We start from the raw sequence: 22,171 nt of genomic DNA on the forward strand, positions 1-22,171 counted from the left end.
TAAAAATACCAATTTTTATATTTATTTAGGTCCAATATGTGAATATTCAACTTAAAGTTTACTATTCTTTCAAAAAAAAAAAAAAACTTAAAGTCTACTAATTATTGTATTGTTGACACTTAATTTTTTTTTTCATATTTATTTTCAAACCTTATGGTATTTTGACAAGTTTTGCTCAAAGTTTGTTGTATTTGTGATAGTTTAATTATTTAGTGATAGTCTAAACTACATAAACCACAAAAACCGCACCGCATCGCACTATTTTTTGCGGTGCGGTTTTGGCGAGTTTTTAATTTCGCGGTGCGAGTGCCGTTTGGGAAATTTGAAAAACCGCACCACTCGCACCGCGAACACCCCTATGTTATGATAACATTTGACACCACTATAACTTAATAAAAATGCTCTATTCTTAGGATGAGTGAACCATGTGGAGCCATTATATAATATCCACAGCCCAATCACAACACCTATTAAGATCATCATCATGTCACAAATGGAAACATTAATTGCAGCCCCATATTATATCCCATTACCGAATTGGGCCATGATTAAAGCCTGAAGTGTGTACATGTTAAATTCTATGATTTTCTCCTTGCTCTTCTCCAATTTTCTCTAATCCAATCATATCACTGTCACTATTTACTGGTCCATCGATCTTCCAACTAGAAAAATAATAGTTAAAAAATGATTTCAATTTCGGGAAAACCTATGTTTGTTTTAACCAACTGAAATAGAACACCTTGCCAGAGGTCATCTATCAAAGGTCACTATCCTTAACTAATAACAGTAGTGGTGTGACGATTGAGGAGGCAATTATGTTACTTAATTGGCCTTTGTGTTCCATTCTCATTGGCTCTAATCATCTGAAAAAGTTTGTGATTTCTCAAAGATGGGTGGTCGATCCATGAATGCAAAATATTGTTATTTGTTTTTCAAATGACGTTTTCTACCAAACAATTGTCACTTACCAGTTCTATCACCGACATAGTGTACCACCACTAATTATTATATCAATATATGCTCAATTCAGTCAACTGCCAATTAGGATGACTTTTCTACTTAATCAAATTACGTTATTATGATTAAGCATGCAATTCATTTCTTACTTGGTAATTATTGGGGCATCGTTTTGTATGGAGAAATAATAAAAGGTACAATGTAGGCGTGAGTAACAGTCGGTTTGGTCAATTTTTTACACAAAAAAAAATCCAAAATTCGGTTTTTGGTTTTCATGGTTATAATCCGAAAATCGACCGACCATTATACAAATATAAAAAAAAAAAAAAATGACCGTTTTAATCCACGGTTTAGTTGGTTTAAACCGACCAAACCGAACTTCATTTTTTTAAAACAAAAAATTTAATTTTTTATAATTATTTGAAAACTAAAAAAATTAGAGTATTGTATCAAATATCATATAATTTAAGAATAAAACTTTCTTAGTTAAATAAATAATGTAAAATAAATTTTTTTTAAATTTGTTCAAACTATTTGTGTTATTAATATAATAATGAGTTGTATTAAAAAACTTGTATTATTTTATGAATGTGTATATATAATATGTAAATGCATCAAACTATAATAAAATAAAGCAATGAATAATTGAGACTTTAAATAAAAAAGATATCAGTAGAACTAATTTAATAAAATTGTATATTAAATATGTACAAAAATAATATATATTATATATAATATATATGTTTGGTCGGTTTGCCATTGACACTAAAACCGACTATGTTAAGGCGGTTATTCAGTTTTTGGTTTTTCCAGTGTCGGTTTTTTTGGTGTTCGGACGGTCGGTGTATTCAGTTTGGTTGGTTTTTTAGGATTTTTTGCTCACCCTTAGTGCAATGTGTCTAGTTAAACACAGCGTAATATTATTGTCAGAATAACTAACTATTTTTTATTTTTATTTTTTTAGAAAAAGATCTGTAACACAAAGAGAAACAAGAAATATCAGGTTAGAAGATCTAAACAAGATTTGAAGCACAATTGTTCCTAGTATACTCTTTGTCTGTTCCTAATGCAGCTTGTGCGAGTTTGTGAGCCAATTGGTTGTGAGCTCTTGGGTTGTGGTGGATAGATACATTAGGAAAGTAGGACAAAGAGTTTAGAAGAGTCCAAATCAAATCTGAAAGAGCTGAATAGTCTTTTCTCCTCTTTAATATTATTGAGACAAGGTCCAAACAATCTGAGAGCACCAGACTAATAGGGAAATTGATAGCTCTACACCAACTTAATGCTCGGTTAAGAGCCTCTACTTCTGCGAAGATGGGAGACAGCCCTGAGGGAGCAGAAGAGTAAAACCCTACTATTATCTAGTCTTGAGAGTCTTGCACAATAGCACCATAACCATGTTTGTTGTCTCGACTTCTAACTGCTGCATCCACACTAAGTTTGTAAGTTCCTGAAGTAGACAACAAAGGGGGGGCTCTTGACTGAGAATCTTCCAGATCTTGGAACTGGTTAGTAGGCAGGGATGAGAGGTTGTCTTGTGCTGAGGTGTATTCCTGCAAAAAAGATACGATACATGGTTTTGTATTTGTACATACAATCTCCTCATTAACAAAAACAGATTTGTTACGAGAGTTCTAAATGCTCCAAGTGATACCAAGAAAAACTGTCAATTTGTCTTTTTGAAAGTTGTCTAAACCTCTTGATAGAAATTCTTTAATGTCACAATTCTTATTTTTAAAGTAAAAAGATGATAAAGTAGTATTTTTCCAACATTTTCGAGCTTTGGAACACTCTAACAAGGAGTGCAAGTTGGAATCCATCCGGTTCAAACACAAGGAACAAAAGGGGTTATCAAGAATTTTCCTGGAGTAAAGGTTAAGGTTAGAGCGGAGAAGATGATGAAAAGCTCTCGAAATAAATTGTTTTATCTTGGGAGGGATTTTTAAGGACCAAACGATTTTCCAAGAATGTTTAAAAACATTAGGGTTTAAAGAGCTAGGGCTGGAATTGATAGAATTGGTAATGTGATATGTAGACAGTAAGGGAACCCGAAGGAATATGCCCCAAAATGAGACTGTAAAAACCGCTTAGTTTAATTTGGAAAATAGCAGTTAATTATGATTAATTATGAAAATTATTTATAGATATTTAAATAATTATTTATGCTGTTATTATTGAATTCTGAAATGCATTTTATGTCATATAGTGAATTTCATAATTTTGCATTTCCGGTGCCCGGTAACATGGAACTCGGTGTTTGGCTCAGTAAGATCACAACTTAGTATGTTAGTATTGTGGGACAGTTATTTAGACATTGGGAATGTCGGGATTGGCCGGGAATTTAGAATTTCCCAAAATACCCTTTAGTGCCCTTTATGTTATTTTAAGTGTGGAGGGGCAAAATGGTCATTTTGCCACATTTATGTTTTGTCCTTTTATGGACTTAGTAATTGGAAATTAAATGTTTATTATGTTTATTTTTGGCTGAAGAAAGAGTTGAATTTCACTTTTATCCCTTATTTTCAAATTGGAAAAAAAAATTAGAAAGAAAACAAAACTCAAATTTTCTCTCAACTCTCTCTCTCTCTTTTGGCCCTTTGAAGCAGCAAGAAATTGAGGTTTTCTCTGTGTTTTCAAGCTGATTTTGTGTGCAATTCCAGCTTTAGGTATTGTTCTTACCCTTTTCCTCTTTATTTTTTTGAAAAATCAAGTAAGAATTGGTTGCATGCTTGGTTTTGTAATTGTTCTTGCTGCTGTATGTTGTTATTGATTTCTGTAGTAAAGCATGATTTTAGAATGTTGATTCAAGCATGATTGTGTTGGTGATTAGTTGGTTTTATCAAGATATGAAATTTTTACTCAAAATTATAGTTTTCAAAGAGAAATTTCAAAATTGGTTGCTGTGTTTGTTGCATGAGTTTGAGAATGGTTTCTGCAGTTTCATTATGCATGATTATGTAGTTTGAATCTAGTTTTGAGGCTTGTAGGTGAGCTTTAGCCAAGTTTGAGTTTGAACTCAAAGCTTCGAGCTCACATGGTGATTTTTGATTCTGTGTTTTCTAGATGGTTTTGATGCTTTAGAAATGTTATTTGGAGTATATAGAACAGGTCTGGAAGGTTTTGTTTGAATTGGATTTGATTTGAGCAAGTTATGAGTTCTTGAATGTATACTGCGAGGAACCGGAATTCTGGTTGTGCAACCGGAATTCTGAATGAGGGTTCAGGAATTCCCAGAATCGGAATTCCGGTTGCAGAACCGGTCTACCGGTTGGGGGATTTTCAGAAACCCTAGTTTTTCTCATTTTTATGTTATTTGGGGTATTGCCATGTTTTTTATCGATAGGGGAACTTTTAGTTTCTAGTTTAAGTCCCCGGGAAGTGATTTAGCATATCACTTAATAGTGTTGTGATTGTTATGGTCTAGGAGCCTGTAAACCGCCGTGCAGTTCGTTCCACTCATGTTGACCGACACACCTGAATTCAGAATTGAGGTAAGATTAGTATAACAGTATGCATATGTATTACATGTTTAGCGTGCATGTTAGGAAGCCTGTTAGATTACATTAGATATGTCTGTTGGCTTCGTACCATCCGACCAAATCACATCGGTTAGGCTAGAGTATGACTAGCAACTGGAGTATGACCAGTATACCGAGTATAGGTTGATTCTAGGGTTGGTGGTACTGTGCTATTTGACCGTATCACATCGGTTAGGTTAGAGTATGACTAGCAGCTGGAGTATGACCAGTGAACCGAGTATAGGCTGATACTGTAACACATCAGTACAGGCTAGAGTATGACTAGCAGCTGGAGTATGACCAGTGTACCGAGTATAGGCTGTTACTTGTCAATAGTACCGTCTTATGAACGTTCGGGGTTTCAGTATCGTATGGGACACGACAGTTAGGGTTATGGTCAGGGGTATGGGCATCTGATCATAACCCGGGATTTATGTATGATTATGATTTATGCTTTTCTTACTGAGTCTGTCGACTCATAGTGCTATGTTTATGTGTAGGTAAGGGCAAGGCCAAGGCTGAGGAACCGTGAGGGCGAGCCGATGAAGATTGTACATGTCGGGGCGGTTAGGCCTGGAGCGTACGATCCTCGGGACAGCAGTGCTTTTTTGTAATTAGTCGCTAGGCGACAAGTATTTAGTATTAGACAGTAAACTTTTGTAAAGCTTTTTGTAAATGGGATCCCATAGTATTTTGTATGAAATGTTTTATAAGTTTAATTAAAAAAGCAAAAATTTTAATTAATCACGATTTCCATAAACCTCGTTGATTAGCAACGAGCTGCACAATACGTTTAAAAATCACGTAATACGCCTATGCTAGTTTGGGTGTGAGAATTTGGTATTAGAGCCGCCAGGTTTTCTTTTGAAGATCGTCACGACATGTACAATCATCATCAGCAGTTAGCTCGTTCTACGGTTCAGTAAGCTTTTATTGCTTTAGTAGTTTCTTTAATTATTATGAAATAAGAAAAGCCTGATAGGAAGCATGTTAGTAGCCTGATAGTAGAATAGGCGCAAGTTTTTAATTTTCAAATTAAGCGGCATTAGTAAGCTCTCGTTGATCATGACCTGATGTGCCAACTCTTGGTTTCGCAGGATGTTCAGACTAGATGGACGCCAGGCGGAACACTAGGAGTCAGGGCAACTCAGTAGGGTCAAATCACGATCAAGGAGCTCAGTTTCCCCCGAATGTTTGGGGCCGAGGTAGAGGTCCAGGGGCAGGGCTCGTGGTCGTGGTGTTGGTAACCCGCCACAGGCTGCCCAGGCTGCCCAGGCTGCCCAAGCCAATTAGGAAGCGCAGAATTGGGAAACTAGGTTTGCTGAAATGCAAGCCAGAACAGAGGAGCAAGATCATGAGATTCAGAGATTGAGGCAGCATGGGGCTCCTGCAGTGCCTGTAAAGCCCGCTTAGTTAATTTGGAAATTATCAGTTGATTGAGATTAATTATGAAATTATTTATAGCTATTTAAATAATTTATTACTGTTATTTATGGAATTCAGAAATGCATGATTATGTTATCAGTAGTTTTTATATTTTGCATTTCCGGTGTCCGGTATTTTGGAACTCGGCGTTTGGCTCAGTAGAAATCACAACTTAGCATGTTATTAGTTTGGGGACGGGTTTTAGACATTGGGAATGTCGGGAATGGCCGGGAATTTAGAATTTCCCAAAAATACCCCTTTAGTATGATTTATGTGATTTTATGGTGGAGGGGCAAAATGGTCTTTTTGCCCCATTAGTATTTTGTCTTTTGTGATTTTATGAAATGGAAAATAAATGTTATTTGTTTATTTGAGTTGGCTGAAATAATATGGTAAATGCCTTATAATCTCTTTTTCTCTTAAAATCCACACTTAGTCAAATTAGAAAGAAAATTTCAAAACTCACACACTCAAAGCTCTCTCTCTTTTTCGGCTGGGTATTGGGGATTCAAAGGCTGGGTTTTTCAAGCTTGATTCTTCACTTTTTAGGAACTCTTGATTGTGGTATGTATCTCTTACTTGTCCTTCTTGGTTTTCTTGGAATTTTTGATAAAAAAATGAGTTAATGCATGTTAATTTGAATGTTGTTGCTGCTGAGTTTGATTGTTGATTTCTGAGGTTAAATCATGATTTTTAGATGTTAATTAAGCTACTTGTGGTGTATGATTCCTAGGTTGAGCATGCTAGGATTTTCTTATGCAAAAGTTTGGTTTTCAAAGTAAAAATTGAGAAATTGGTGGCTGTAGTTGTTGCATGAACTAGGTTTTGTTTTCTGCAGTATTTCTATGCTTGATTATGTGATTCTAAGCTAGCTTGAGGCTTGTGAGTGAGCTTTAGCCAAGTTTGAGTTTTTACTCAAAGCTTGGAGCTCACATGGTGATTTTTGAATCTGTGATTTCTGGGTTAGTTTGAGGCCTTAGAAATGTTCTAGGGAAGGTATAGAACAGGTCTGGAAAGTTTGGATCAATTTGGGGTTGAATTGGTCGAGTTATGAAAATTTGGGTTTGTCGCCTGCGAGGAACCGAATTAGGTTGAGCATCCGGAATTCCGGATGAGGGTTCGAATTTTCCGGTAACCGGAATTCCGGTTGGGCAACCGGTCTACCGGTTGGGGAAAATTCAGGGACCCTAGTTTTCCTCGTTTTTATGTTTTTAGGGGTATTGCCATGCTTTTTATCGATAGGGAAACTTTTAGTTCCTAGTTTTAGTCTCCGGGAAGTGATTTAGCGTGTCACTTATAGCGTTGTGATTTTTATGGTTTAGGAGCCGCAATCCGCCGTCGGCTTCGGTTCCTAAGTCGGGTTGACCGCACACCCGAAATCGGAATCCAGGTAAGATTAGTATAACAAAGATGCATATGTAGATTACATGTTTAGCGTGCATGTAGGAAGCCTATTAGATTACATTAGTTATGTATATAGGCTTCGAACCATCCAACCCCGTCACGTCGGTACAGTGGAGTATGACCAACAGGAGTATGACCGGTTTGACCGATCAAAGCCGACACTTGGTTGGTGGTTCCGTGCTATTGACGTATCCCGTCGGTACAGGCTGGAGTATGACCAGCAGCCGGAGTATGACCGGTTCGACCGATCAGGAGGATATAGTAACACGTCGGTACAGCTGGAGTATGACCAGCGGCGGAGTATGACCGGTTCGACCGATCAGGTTGTTACGTGTCAATAGTACCGTCCCTATGAACGTTCAGAACTCAGTACCATGTTGGACATGCTAGTAGTGGCTCAGTACCATGTTGGACATGGCAGTAGCGGGACTCAGTATCGTGTTGGACACGGCAGTTAGAATTATGTATGATATTATTATGCTTTTCTTACTGAGTCTGTCGACTCACAGTTTACGTTCATGTGTAGGTAAAGGCAAGGCTATAGCTGATGGACCGTGAGCGAGCTTATGAGATTGTACATGTCGGGGCGGTTAGGCCTGGAGCGTACGATCCTCGGGACAGCAAGGCTGAATTTTTGTAACTGGTCGTTAGACGACTTTTATTTTGATGTAACAGTTAAACAGTTAAATCTTTTGTAAATGATTTTATAATCGGGATCCCGAGTCTTTTGTAATATTGTTTTATAAGTTTAATTAAAAAGCAAAATTTTAATTAATCACGTTTTTCCATAAACCTCGTTGATTAGCAACGAGCTGCACAGTACGTTTAAAAATCACGTAATACGCCTAAGGTAGTTAGGGTGTTAGAATTTGGTATAAGAGCCGCCAGGTTGTCTTCCGAAGATCGTCACGACATGTACAATCATCATCAACAGTTAGCTCGGTTCACGGTTCAGTAAGCCTTTATTGCTTTAGTAGTTTATTTTATTCAGTTATGAAAAGAAAAGCCTGTTAGGAAGCATGTTAGTAGCCTGATAGTATAACAGGCGCATGTTTCGTTTTTAATTTCCAAATTAAGCGGCATTAGTAAGCTCGCCTTGAATACGACCTGATATGCCAACTCTTGGTTTCGCAGGCGGTTCTAATCAGATGGACGCCAGGCGGACTACCAGGAGTCAGGGCAACTCAGTGGGGTCGAATCAAGGTCAGGGAGCTCAGTTTCCCCCACCTGCTAGGGGCCGAGGTAGAGGTCCCCGAGGCAGGGCTCGTGGCCGGGGTGATGAGAACCTGCCACAGGCTGCCCAGGCTCCCCCAGCCGATCAGGGAGCCCCGAACTGGGAGTTACGGTTTGCGGAGATGCAAGCTCGGATCGAAGAACAAGACCTCGAGATTCAGAGGTTGAGACAGCAGGGTGCTCCTGCAGTTCCAGTGCCTATAGTTCCAGTGGCACCTGCCCCTGCTGCCCAGGCCGAGATAGTGGTGGCGGCCCATAGATTGGAACCATTGTATGAGCGGTTCCGGAAGCAAGCACCTCCGGTATTCCTGGGAGGTCCGGACGTGATGAAAGCCGAGCAGTGGCTGACGGTGATCACCAAGATTTTGAACTTCATGGGTGTCACCGGTAACGACAGAGTGGTGTGCTCCACGTTTCAGTTCCAGGTGGACGCCCTGGTATTGTGGACATGGTGTCTCAGATCCATGACGTCACCACCATGACCTGGGAAAGGTTCCAGGAACTCTTTAATGCAAAGTATTACAATGAGGCGGTCAGAAGCGCCAAGAGGAAAGAGTTCGTTCACCTGACCCAGCGGGAGAACATGAGCGTCACTGGGTATACTACTCAGTTTGATCGGTTGGCGAGGTTAGCCTCGGGAATTGTGCCGACCGACTTCAGCAAGAAGGAGAAGTACCTGGACGGGTTGAATCCCAAGATCAGGCATGATCTGATGATTACCACCGACGACAGCACCACCTATGCTCAGATGGTGGAGAAGGCACTGCGAGCTGAGGGCGCAGTGGGGTGCATGTCAGAATCAGCCAGTACTCCGGTTAGTGGCGGAGCTCCTACCCCTCCTGCATCAGGCTTTAGCAGGGGGAGTAGTGGTTCGGCCATTGATCAGAGGAAGAGAGCACCCACTGCTTCCGGTGGCTCGAGTCAGAACAAGAGGTTCCGGGGGAACCAAAACAGAGGGAGTCGTCCTGGTGGTACTGAGACCCGATTCTCCTATCCCGAGTGCCCTAGCTGCAAGAGGCACCATCGGGGTGAGTGCAAAGGTCAGGGATGCTTTCATTGTGGCATGCCCAGACACTTCAAGAGGGAATGTCCCCAGCTCCGACCAGAGGCACCGAGAGCTCCAGTGATACCCACTCCAGCCAGGGTATTCGCCATCGCGCAGGCTGATGTTACGAAAATTCTGTTTATGACGCAAGTGTACGTATCAAGTATTATCTCACGCAAGTGAGGTCGAACCACAGAGAATTGGATTGAGTACTACTAAATTATAATTATGATTCTATTTGGTAAAATAATAAGTTGCAATTTTAAAAGTAAATAACTCAGAAATTAAAGAGAAAATAAACGAAGATTAATCAAGATGAGAGATTAGGGAGGTGAATCCTGTTGATAAGTTACCTATGTTGATGCCTAATTGCTATCCTTATCTCAATGTGAAAGACAGATTATAAATTAACCTAACTCTTTTCAGATCTTTTAGGTTCTAAATAATATGTTCTCTAATTAACTTCTTAACTAGATCAACACAAAATCAGCATTAAGCAATAATCTATTAGTCACTAGGCTATGTAAATACTTTCGTTTTACATCAAAACCTAGACTATCCAAATTTTAGCATTCCTAATTCTCACTTTTCAGATTTCGAATTAGGATCATAGAGCATGTAAAAGGTGATCAAGCTTGCACATGAAATTAAACACAAACAAAGATAGTATTCACACATAAAAAAACTAACTACTCTTTCAGATAATCACTACACTGCTGACTCATGCTCTGTTTCCTTCCTTGCATAAACTAGAATTTTGTTCTTACTAACTCTAACAATTAACTCGGATGCTCAATTAATAACACTATGTACAACTGCAACAATCTACTCAAGTATGAAACATTGTTATAAAAGTTTTACTCTTACCATTAGTTCCACAACCCGATAACTCATAAGCTTGCATGCTTACCTTTCTCCACTAATGTTGACAGTATTCTTTGGAATCATTAGGTCTTTTCAAGGTCTAGGTAGTATGGCTTAGATATTCAGGGATAGGCAAAAGATAATTTTGGCTCAAGATATCATAAGCACACAAACAGAACCCACAAGCTTCTTACTTTTTTTTTTTCAATCCCCCATAGCGTTCCCACATCTACCAAGATTGAGAGAAGATATCTCTATTATTTTTCCCAACATCACTGAAATTTTTTTTCAAACACATTCTTACTTTTTATTGTGTTTTTTTTTTTCATCATTCATATTTCATCATCATCTCTATTTTTTCAGTGACATTGAATTACACATTTTTTCTTTTCTCAATCTTACAAGTTCTTCTCCCTCAAACTAATTTCTCACACTAAATACTTCTCTCCCCCAAACTAATTATTTAGCTTATGATATCATGCATATAATGGTGAAGAAAAATCAATAGTATGATTAAAATTTTTCGGATCAATGGGTGAAAAACATAACAGGTTTAGGCTCAATAGGGTTAACTAGGGATAAACATTATTATGGTAGGCTTGAAAGGCTCAAACTATCCAACAAATGCCTAAATCATATTCCAATTGAACACTACCAAGGATTTCGCCTCAAAAGAATAAACATGCAAGTTCTAAGCTATCCTGTCAATCTTACCACAAACCATAGTAAAACAGTTATAACAGTTTTCACAACTTGAGTATTTGCAGAAAGACACAGGTTCCTAAGCATCCAAACTAATCAAAAGAGTTAACAAAATCAAGCACACAGTTATTTTGCAGTTTCAGATTACATCACACTAATCAGCAGCATACAACTATCATCAAGCTTATTGCCATTCCTTAACTAAAACAAAAAAAACTAAAACAGAAAATTAAAATGCAGAATTTAAAGTGCAGAAATTTTAAAATTTTTTCTTAAGCCTCTCCCCCCAAACTAAATATTACATTGTCCCCAATGTATACAGTAAAATGCAGAGAGAAGAAACTTACCTGAGACCCTTTCAGAAAGGGTTGGGTGGTGGCGGCTGGTCATAGGGATAGAACCGAGGAGGTTGTGCCAAGTAGTTCGGGTCATCAATCCCAATGTTCATTCTGTTGATGAGAGAGTTGAGTTGCTGAACTTGTCCCTCATCATAGATACTCCTTTGCACCATGTATTGTTGCATGTGGTTGTTTTGCTGAATTATGTAACTCAGCTGTGCATGAGTATATTGTGTTGTAGGATCGATGGGCCCAGGCAATTGAAGTGTTTGCTCCTCTTCTTCTTCTTCAACACTAGGCTCACGTTGCCGCCTACGCCCTTGCGGTGCATCAGGTGGTGGCTGCCCATAGGGGTGTGGCTCTTTCAGCCTGTTGACAAAGGCGATGTCCATCTTACGAAGTGGCAACACCGTGTTGTCAAACTCTAACTGGGGAACTTCATATGCCCCGCAGAGTTCTGTGATAACCCCTGCCAAACCGAAACCACCTCCCGTGGCTCCTTGCACGATTTGGTCAATGCTCTGCCGTATGACTTGTCCAATGTTAATGTTGTACCCTTTCATTATGGCGTACACATATTTAAGGCGATCCATTTGGACATCGGAAAAATGCTTGTTGGGCACTAACCGAGCACTCACAAAGTACAGCCATGTTTTTGCCACCGGGTTAATCTCACACCGGTACAGAATATTGGGCGACCCCTCGGTACCATCATTGTCATGGAACCTCAACCCAGGAAATCCCACTGTCTCCGCGACATCCACCATGTCAAATTGCTCTTCTTCCTCAATAATTCGGAGGCGTTGTTCCTCCCTAGTGTAATCTGGGACAGAGAACATCACATTGAATGCGTCAGCAGTGGCGGGAACCTTCTTTCCACGAACCTTCACTTCCCCATTTCGACGGTCGGGCCAATTTGCAAGGAATTCACAAGCCATAGTAACATTAGCCCGACCCCGAGTATCCACAAAACTTCCCCACTTCATTCTTTCAATTTGCGCTCTGATTGTCTCAAACCGAGGTTGGCGCCTCAATGGATTTTCAGGGAATTCAATACCCCTATCTTCAATATAGGCTCTATTCTTCAACCTTACGAAGCGATTGTGAGCCTCGATACTACCAAAGCGGGTTCTATCAAAACCCGTTGGTGGTGGGTTCGAAGACGAACCTTCTTCAACATTCCTTGTCCTCTTTGGTTCCATTTTTTCTCTTTTTTTTTTCTTTTTTTCCTTTTTTTTTTTTCTTTTTTTTTTTCTGAAACTTTTTTTTTTTTTCTAAAAAAAATTGGGCAGCACCTCCCCTTAAATTTCCTCTATCCCAAAAATACAAAATTCACTCAATCAATGTTCCTAACCACTTAATACCACAATACAATAATAATAAACCCAATATATCAATTTTTACCCCACACACAATTATATCACTCAAAACTTAAAATAATTAATCAAATTCTTAAAAGCATGAAGAAAGTGATACTTACAACCCGAAAACGCTTAACTCCACCTCCATTGTTGAATGTCTTGGAAGCTTGAGTTTGAGGGTGACAACAATGGTGATTTTTTTGGTTTTGGGTATTCTTTGGTGTGGGTTTTGATGATATGTGTAGATTATTGAGTGAAATTGGGTTTTTGATTGGATTGGGTTTAAGAAATTTGAGAAAAGATGAAAAGATTGAGGTTTGAAGATGAAAAATTGAATTTTTGAGAGGAAAAGAGTGTAGGGTCGGCTGAGAGGATTTGAAATTTGAATTTGGTTTGTGTAGGGTTGAATGAGGGGGAAAGTGTGAATTTATAGAATTTTTCGTCAGCAAGTCGCGACCTGGCCACAGGCTAGTCGCGACTTGCTAATCGAGGAAAATTTGGCGTTTCTGGAAAATCAGCAAGTCGCGACTGAGGTCGCGACTTGAGAAATAGGTCGCGACCTGACTTAATGCTAGTCGCGACCTCTGGGCTTCAGGTCGAAAAAAAATAATTTTTTTTTTCACGCTTTTCACGATTCAATTAAAAAGAAATAATGTCTGGTACTAAACTAAAAATTGAAAATACTAAAAAAACAATCAAAACAAAATAAAACTTGGGCTGCCTCCCAGAAGCGCTGTGTTTATCGTCATGCAGCTAGACGCTGAGCCTTGGATTTCAAAGTGGCGCCAGGATCATGGCGGACTTGGCTTGGTCAAACTGACCTCCCAAGTAGAGCATTAACCTTTGTCCATTGACTTTGAAAGTTGTTGGACTTTCACCTTTTAACTCCACCGCTCCATAAGGAAACACCTTGACCACCGTAAATGGTCCCGACCATCTTGATTTCAGCTTTCCAGGAAACAGTTTCAGCCTTGAATTGAAGAGTAGCACTTGCTGTCCTGGTTGAAACTCTTTCCGTATTAGACCTTTATCGTGCCACTTTTTAGTTCTCTCTTTGTATATCTTGGCGTTTTCATAGGCTTCGTTCCGAAACTCATCTAACTCATTCAGCTGTAACAGTCTTTTCTCCCCTGCAGCTTTTAGTTCCATGTTGAGAGTCTTCATGGCCCAAAAAGCTCTATGCTCTAACTCCACCGGTAAATGACAAGCCTTTCCAAACACCAACCGATATGGGGACATGCCAATTGGTGTTTTGAAAGCTGTTCTGTACGCCCACAGTGCGTCATCCAACTTCCTTGACCAATCTTTCCTTGATCTTTGCACTGTTTTCTCCAGAATCACCTTAATCTCTCGATTAGAGATTTCAGCTTGGCCATTACTTTGGGGATGGTATGGTAAAGCAGTTCGATGTCGAACACCATATCTTGAGAGGAGTGCTTCAAACTGCTTGTTACAGAAATGGCTCCCTGAATCGCTTACTATTGCTCGAGGAGTACCAAACCGAGTAAAAATGTTCTTTTGTAAGAAGCGGAGAACTGTCTTTCCATCATTTTGAGGTGTAGCTGAAGCTTCGACCCATTTAGACACATAATCAACAGCCAAAAGAATGTACTGATTGCTAAAGGATGAAGGAAAAGGACCCATAAAGTCTATTCCCCATACATCAAACAATTCAACTTCTAAAATTCCTGTTAAAGGCATCTCGTTTCTTCTTGAGATATTACCTGTTCGTTGACAACGATCACATGCCTTTACAAAAGTAGTAGCATCCTTGAATAGCGTTGGCCAAAAGAATCCACTTTGCAACACTTTTGCAGCTGTTCTATTCCCACTAAAATGTCCCCCACATGGTAAAGCATGACAGTGATTTAGGATAGAATACATCTCCTCTTCAGGAACACATCTCCTTATGATCTGATCGGCGCAGTGCTTGTAGAGGATTGGTTCTTCCCAATAGTAATGTTTCACCTCAGAAAAGAATTTCTTCAATTGTTGACGCGAAAGCTCGGGTGGAGTTATTTTAGCAGCCAAGAAATTAACATAGTCAGCGTACCAAGGTACCATCAGGTTTTCCCTCACACTAAAGAGTTGTTCATCAGGAAATTGCTCATTTATTTGTACCTCCTTTGTATTCTGACTCTCTTGCAGCTCTAATCTTGACAAATGGTCTGCTACCAGGTTCTCGGTGCCCTTTTTATCTTTTATCTCTAAGTCGAACTCTTGAAGTAAAAGTACCCACCGAATCAGTCTTGGTTTTGCATCCTTCTTGGTCATAAGGTATTTGATTGCTGAATGATCTGTGTAAACAATTACCTTATTTCCAATTAGGTAGGGTCGAAATTTGTCACAAGCAAACACTATTGCCAGCATTTCTTTCTCTGTAGTGGCGTAGTTTAATTGAGCGTCATTCAGAGTTCTACTAGCATAGTAGATTGTGTGGAATACTCTGTCAACTCTTTGACCCAGAACCGCTCCAATGGCATAGTCACTAGCATCACACATCAACTCAAACGGCAGTTCCCAATTTGGTGAAGTTACTATCGGTGCTGTAATCAATTTCTCCTTTAAAATCTTGAAAGCTTTTAAACAATCTTCTCCGAACTCAAATGGAACTCCATTTACAAGTAAGCTCGATAAAGGTTTTGAGATTTTAGAGAAGTCCTTGATAAATCTGCGGTAGAAGCCAGCATGTCCCAGGAAACTCCTCACTCCTTTTACAGAAACTGGAGGTGGCAAATTTTCTATTGTTGAGACCTTTGCCTTATCCACCTCAATTCCTGCTTTTGAAATTTTGTGCCCAAGAACAATTCCTTCTGTTACCATAAAGTGACACTTCTCCCAGTTTAACACCAAGTTAGACTTCTCGCACCTTGTTAGTACTTTTTCCAGATTTTCCAAACAATGATCAAAGGAAGAACCAAACACTGAGAAATCATCCATAAAAATTTCAATACAAGATTCAATCAAATCTGAAAAGATAGCCATCATACACCTTTGAAAAGTGGCAGGGGCGTTGCACAAGCCGAAGAGGCATTCTTCTGAAGGCAAAGGTACCATAAGGACATGTGAAAGTAGTCTTCTCCTGATCTTCAGGCGCTATAGCTATCTGATGGTACCCAGAATATCCATCAAGAAAACAGTAATACTCTTGCCCCGCTAATCTGTCTAGCATTTGATCGATGAAGGGCAAAGGGAAGTGATCTTTTCTTGTTGCCTTGTTGAGTTTCCTATAATCGATGCAGATCCTCCAACCTATGATCGTTCTTGTAGGAATCAACTCATTCTTTTCATTCTTTATCACTGTCATTCCACCTTTCTTCGGGACCACTTGCACCGGGCTAACCCACTTACTATCTGAAATAGGATAAGCAACTCCAGCATCCAACCACTTAACTACTTCTTTTCTGACCACTTCTTTCATGGGTGGGTTGAGTCTTCTTGGAGCATCAATAGTTGGTTTGGCGTTGTCTTCCATGAGAATTCTATGCATCACTGTTGAAGGACTGATTCCTTTAACATCTCCTAGTGTCCAAGCGATTGCCTTGTTGTGAGCCCGAAGTACCCTCAAAAGTCTATCAATTTCCACATCAGAGAGAGAAGCTGAAACAATAACTGGCAGCTTTTTATCTTGGCCCAAAAACTCATACCTCAAGTGACTAGGAAGCACCTTCAATTCAAGTTCTGGGGGCTTTTCAGTAGATGGCTTCAGCTCTTTTGGAGCTGCTCCCAATTCCTCAAAGTATCTTCTGTTCAAAGGCCCATAGGAGTCGAGCCACTTCACATACCCCATGACCTCTTGTCCTTCTTGCTCCGTCAATTCATCTTCAGTTAGACTTAGTTCAAGAGGATCATCTAGCAGCTTTTTCTCACTCACCATTTCATCAATCAAATCAATAAAGAAGCAGTTATCACTTGCCTTTGGGTACGTCATAGCCTTTAGCACATTAAAGACCACTTCTTCTCCTTGGACTCTCAGCTTTAATTCACCTTTCTGAACATCGATTAAGGCTTGGCCAGTTGCCAAGAATGGTCTCCCAAGAATAATTGGGACATTGCTATCTTCTTCCATATCCAAGACGATGAAATCAGCTGGAAAGATGAACTTATCAACCTTAACTAACACATCCTCAATGACTCCTCTAGGATGGGCTAGTGATCGGTCCGCCAATTGGAGAGTTACTGTTGTTGGCTTTGCTTCACCCAACTGCAGTCTTTTAAACACCGATAGAGGCATCAAGTTAATGCTAGCTCCCAAGTCACAAAGTGCATTTATTCCCTCAATTTTTCCTATAGTACAAGGAATAGTAAAACTCCCTGGATCTCTTAGTTTAGGAGGGAGTTTCTTCTGTAGGATGGCACTGCAATCTTCAGTTAGAGCCACTGTCTCATAGTCCTCCATCTTTCTCTTCTTTGACAGGATTTCCTTCATAAACTTCACATAACTTGGCATCTGCTCTAAAGCTTCAGCAAAGGGAATGTTAATGTGAAGTCTTTTGAACACTTCCAGAATTTGGTGAACTCGCTTGTCCGTACTTGACTTTCTGAGCCTCTGAGGATAGGGTATTTTCACATGGTGATCTATATTAATTGGTGGAGACTGCTGTGGCTGTGGTTGACTATCAGTAGCCTTCGTTGGAGTGGGTGTTGGGGTCGACATCGGTTGCTCTTTATTCTCCTTTTCTCCATTCACTAGTTGTGGCAATTCAGGACCATCATAATTTTTACCGCTTCTCAGGGTAATTGCCTTGCAGTTTTCCTTGGGGTTTACTTCAGTTGTGCTAGGCAAATTCCCTTGAGGACGGGTTGCTACTTGAGTTGCTAGTTGGCCCATCTGTGTCTGCAGGTCTTTGATTGAAGATCTAGTTTCAGTCATGAATTGAAGCAGTAAATCTGTCTGCAAACTAGAATTTCCACCAGAGGTTTGTTGCTGATTAAACTGTTGATTCTGATTCTGGTTCTGATTTCGTTGCTGATAGAACCCACTGTTTCTTCGGTTGTTACCCTGGTTGAACCCATAATTGTTGTTGTTGTTCTGTGAATAGTTTCCAATGGCTTTAGCTTCATCCATTGGCAAATCATCCACATCAGCTTGGCATTACGAAAAGTGATGGCTTCCCCACATAATTCACACACAACTTGGGCTTGTTTAGCTTGCCACCGCAATTATCTTTGTCAATGCCTCAACCTGTGCTGTCAACTTGGTGATGGCATCGACCTCTAACACACCAGCTACTTTCTTTGATTGACTCCTCTCAGTTGGCCACTGTTGATTGTTTAGAGCCATCTCCTCTAATAGATCATATGCCTCATTAGCACTCTTCCTCATAAAGGCTCCCCCAGCTGCAGCATCTATTAAAGTTCTTGTATTTCCTACCAACCCATTGTAGAAGTTGTGGACCAGCATCCACTTCTCTATACCATGGTGAGGGCACTTTCTGATCAAATCTTTAAACCTCTCCCAAGCCTCATGGAGAGATTCATTATCTTGTTGGCAGAAGTTATTAATTTCTCCTCTCAGCTTTGCAGACTTGGCTGGAGGAAAGAACTTTGACAAGAATTTCGTTGCCAGATCATTCCAGGTGGCAATAGAGTTGGGTGGCAAGGAGTTTAGCCAACTCTTGGCTCGCTCTCTAAGAGAGAATGGGAACAGTCTCAGTCGAATAGCATCATCACTAACTCCATTAACTTTAAAGGTTTCACAAAGTTCCATGAAATTAGAGAGATGCAGATTAGGATCTTCAGAAGGGAGGCCACCAAACTGAACTGAAGACTGCACCATCTGCAGTATGGCAGGTTTGATCTCAAAGTTGTTTGCTTCCACTGCCGGTGGCCTGATACATGACTGCGCTCCCGTCAGAGTAGGAAGAATGTAATCTCTCAAGCTGCGGCCATTAGCTTGATCTTCTACTGCGCCACCATTGTTACCGTTATTGCCTCCATTGTTTGCAGCATTGGCAGCCATGATGTCTGAAGTTTCAGCAGTTGCTGAAACTCCCTCTTGCCTCTTGTTCTTTCGGTTTCTCCTACAAGTTTTCTCGATTTCGGGATCAACTGGCAATATCACTGCTTGTCCTTGACGGCGCATACACTTATGATTCCTGAAATAAATCAAGAAAATATTGCAAGAAAAAGGTTAGAAAAATCAGCAAGAGAAAATATACCAAAGTAGAAGTTAGTATAATTTTGTGTAATATCAATCTTTAAACAATTCCCCGGCAACGGCGCCAAAAACTTGTTACGAAAATTCTGTTTATTACGCAAGTGTACGTATCAAGTAGTATCTCACGCAAGTGAGGTCGAACCACAGAGAATTGGATTGAGTACTACTAAATTATAATTATGATTCTATTTGGTAAAATAATAAGTTGCAATTTTAAAAGTAAATAACTCAGAAATTAAAGAGAAAATAAACGAAGATTAATCAAGATGAGAGATTAGGGAGGTGAATCCTGTTGATAAGTTACCTATGTTGATGCCTAATTGCTATCCTTATCTCAATGTGAAAGACAGATTATAAATTAACCTAACTCTTTTCAGATCTTTTAGGTTCTAAATAATATGTTCTCTAATTAACTTCTTAACTAGATCAACACAAAATCAGCATTAAGCAATAATCTATTAGTCACTAGGCTATGTAAATACTTTCGTTTTACATCAAAACCTAGACTATCCAAATTTTAGCATTCCTAATTCTCACTTTTCAGATTTCGAATTAGGATCATAGAGCATGTAAAAGGTGATCAAGCTTGCACATGAAATTAAACACAAACAAAGATAGTATTCACACATAAGATGAAGGAATGGCAATTATTTATTAACTAGGCATAAACTTAAACAACATTCATCATCCTCCCTTATGGGAAATTTAGTTCATAATAACTCTAAAAACATCCATGATTAATTCAGAATTAAAAACAAACATAAAGATGAATAAAAAGGGTAAAAGAAAGAAACTAGAAGGTGGTATCGCTCCAGGTCTTCAAGATAGCTTCCTCTCCACTTTGCCTCCACTATTAGGTCTGTTTTTGCTTGCCTTTGACCTTCAATGTCGTATTCCTTATATAGGGATAAGTGGTGAGCCTCCAATTGAGTGAAAAATCAAAATTAGGTCAAATCTGCGATTTCCGTACATAGTCGCGACTAGCATTTAAGCTGGTCGCGACTACAGGCAAAACTCGAAAAACCGAGTTTCTGCCAATCTTACGAAGTCGCGACCTGGGTCGCGACCAGGAAAAAGGGTCGCGACCAGGCTCATCAGAGGTCGCGACTACTGATGCTTCAGGAACCAAATTTTCCAATTTTTCCAAGTTTGTCCCAGTTTTTCGCCATTTGACTGAATTCGAACTTTAACACCCCGGGAACCTGAAATAATGAAAATCAAGCGTAAAACTGCTCCAAAAGACACCAATAGACGAAATAATGCTAACTTTAAAGACCCGAAATATAGGTTAATTATAACCTAACAGCTGATGCAGATGCCAGCCCATCAGTAGTCACAGGTCAGCTTTCTATTAACAACTCACTATATTCAGTGCTGTTTGATTCTGGGGCTACACATTCTTATGTGGCGGCCAGAGTCTTTAGTAAGTTGGGTAGACCCTTTGATAGATATGAATCAGGGTTTGGGACCCTGTTACCTGGCGGAGAATTGGTTATCTCCAATAGGTGGATTAGGTCTATGCCGATCAGGATAGATGGTAGAGAGTTAAGCGCTGATCTGATAGAGATGAGCTTAGTCGAATTTGATATTATTTTAGGAATGGATTTCCTATCTAAATATTTGGCGAGCATTGACTGTAAAAGGAAGATGGTGGTCTTTCAACCGGAAAGTGAAGAACCGTTTGTATTTGTGGGTTCAGTTCAGGGATCTCGGATCCCGGTGATCTCGGCTATGTCAGCGAGAGAATTGTTGCACGGCGGGTGCTTAGGGTTTCTGGCCGTGGTGGTGGACACCACTCGGCCAGACACCATTCGGCCAGAGGACATCAGAGTGGTTCGGGAATTTTTGGACGTTTTTTCCGAAGAACTTCCAGGGTTACCACCTCAACGGGAGATTGATTTCGTGATTGACTTGGCACCAGGGGTGGAACCGGTTTCCAAAGCCCCGTATAGGATGGCTCCAGCTGAACTTAAAGAATTAAAGATTCAGCTCCAAGGGTTGCTTGACATAGGGTTCATTCGGCCCAGTGTATCACCTTGGGGAGCCCCGGTTTTGTTCGTCAAGAAGAAGGATGGATCTATGAGGATGTGCATCGACTACAGGGAGTTGAACAAGCTGACGGTGAAGAATAAATATCCATTACCTAGGATCGATGACTTGTTCGATCAGCTTCAGGGGAAGACGGTCTTTTCTAAGATTGATCTCCGTTCGGGTTATCATCAGTTGAGAATCCGAGAGGAGGACATTCCAAAGACGGCTTTCCGCACTAGGTATGGACATTACGAGTTTCTGGTTATGTCATTCGGACTAACCAATGCTCCTGCAGCATTCATGGACCTGATGAATAGAGTATTCAAGGATTTCCTCGATATCTGTGTGATTGTGTTTATCGACGACATCCTCGTGTACTCTCAATCAGAAGAGGAGCATGAGTTACATCTTCAGATGGTACTGCAACGACTTCGAGAACATAAGCTTTACGCCAAGTTCAAGAAATGTGAGTTCTGGTTGTCTCAGGTGTCCTTCCTGTAAGTAATATCAGTGAGTAAAGATGGGATCAAGGTGGATCCCGGGAAGATTGAATCCGTCAGGGATTGGCCGAGACCGAAGACAGTGACAGAGATCAGAAGCTTCTTGGGATTAGCTGGGTACTACCGTAGGTTCGTGGAGGGGTTCTCCAAAATTTCAATGCCCCTAACCGAGCTTACAAAGAAGAATCAGCGGTTTATCTGGTCAGATAAATGTGAAGCTAGTTTTCAGGAGCTAAAGCAGAGGTTGATTACTGCTCCAGTGCTAGCTTTGCCTTCGGACAAGGAAAAGTTCGTAGTCTATTGTGACGCATCCAAACAGGGTTTGGGGTGTGTATTGATGCAAGCCGATCGGGTCATCGCTTATGCCTCCCGTCAGTTAAAGGATTATGAACAGCGATACCCGACTCATGATCTAGAATTGGCTGCAGTGGTTTTTGCACTGAAGATTTGGCGGCATTACCTTTATGGGGAGAAGTGTGAGATCTATACCGACCATAAAAGTCTCAAGTATTTCTTTACTCAGAAAGATTTGAACATGAGACAAAGGCGTTGGTTGGAATTAGTGAAGGATTATGATTGTGAGATCCTCTATCATCCCGGAAAAGCCAATGTAGTGGCTGATGCCCTGAGCAG

At 40.1% G+C, this 22,171-nt stretch overlaps 1 non-coding gene across 1 annotated transcript; it reads left to right on the forward strand.

Moving 5' to 3' along the window:
* Positions 1–18,261: 18,261 nt before the first annotated feature.
* Positions 18,262–18,368, forward strand: LOC133031637 (small nucleolar RNA R71). The gene has a single exon (XR_009684738.1). It is a non-coding gene; the product is annotated as a small nucleolar RNA R71 (small nucleolar RNA).
* The last annotated feature ends 3,803 nt before the right edge of the window (positions 18,369–22,171 follow it).

The sequence above is a fragment of the Cannabis sativa genome, chromosome 9 (genome assembly GCF_029168945.1).
Source record: "Cannabis sativa cultivar Pink pepper isolate KNU-18-1 chromosome 9, ASM2916894v1, whole genome shotgun sequence".
Classification (NCBI taxonomy): Eukaryota; Viridiplantae; Streptophyta; class Magnoliopsida; order Rosales; family Cannabaceae; genus Cannabis; species Cannabis sativa.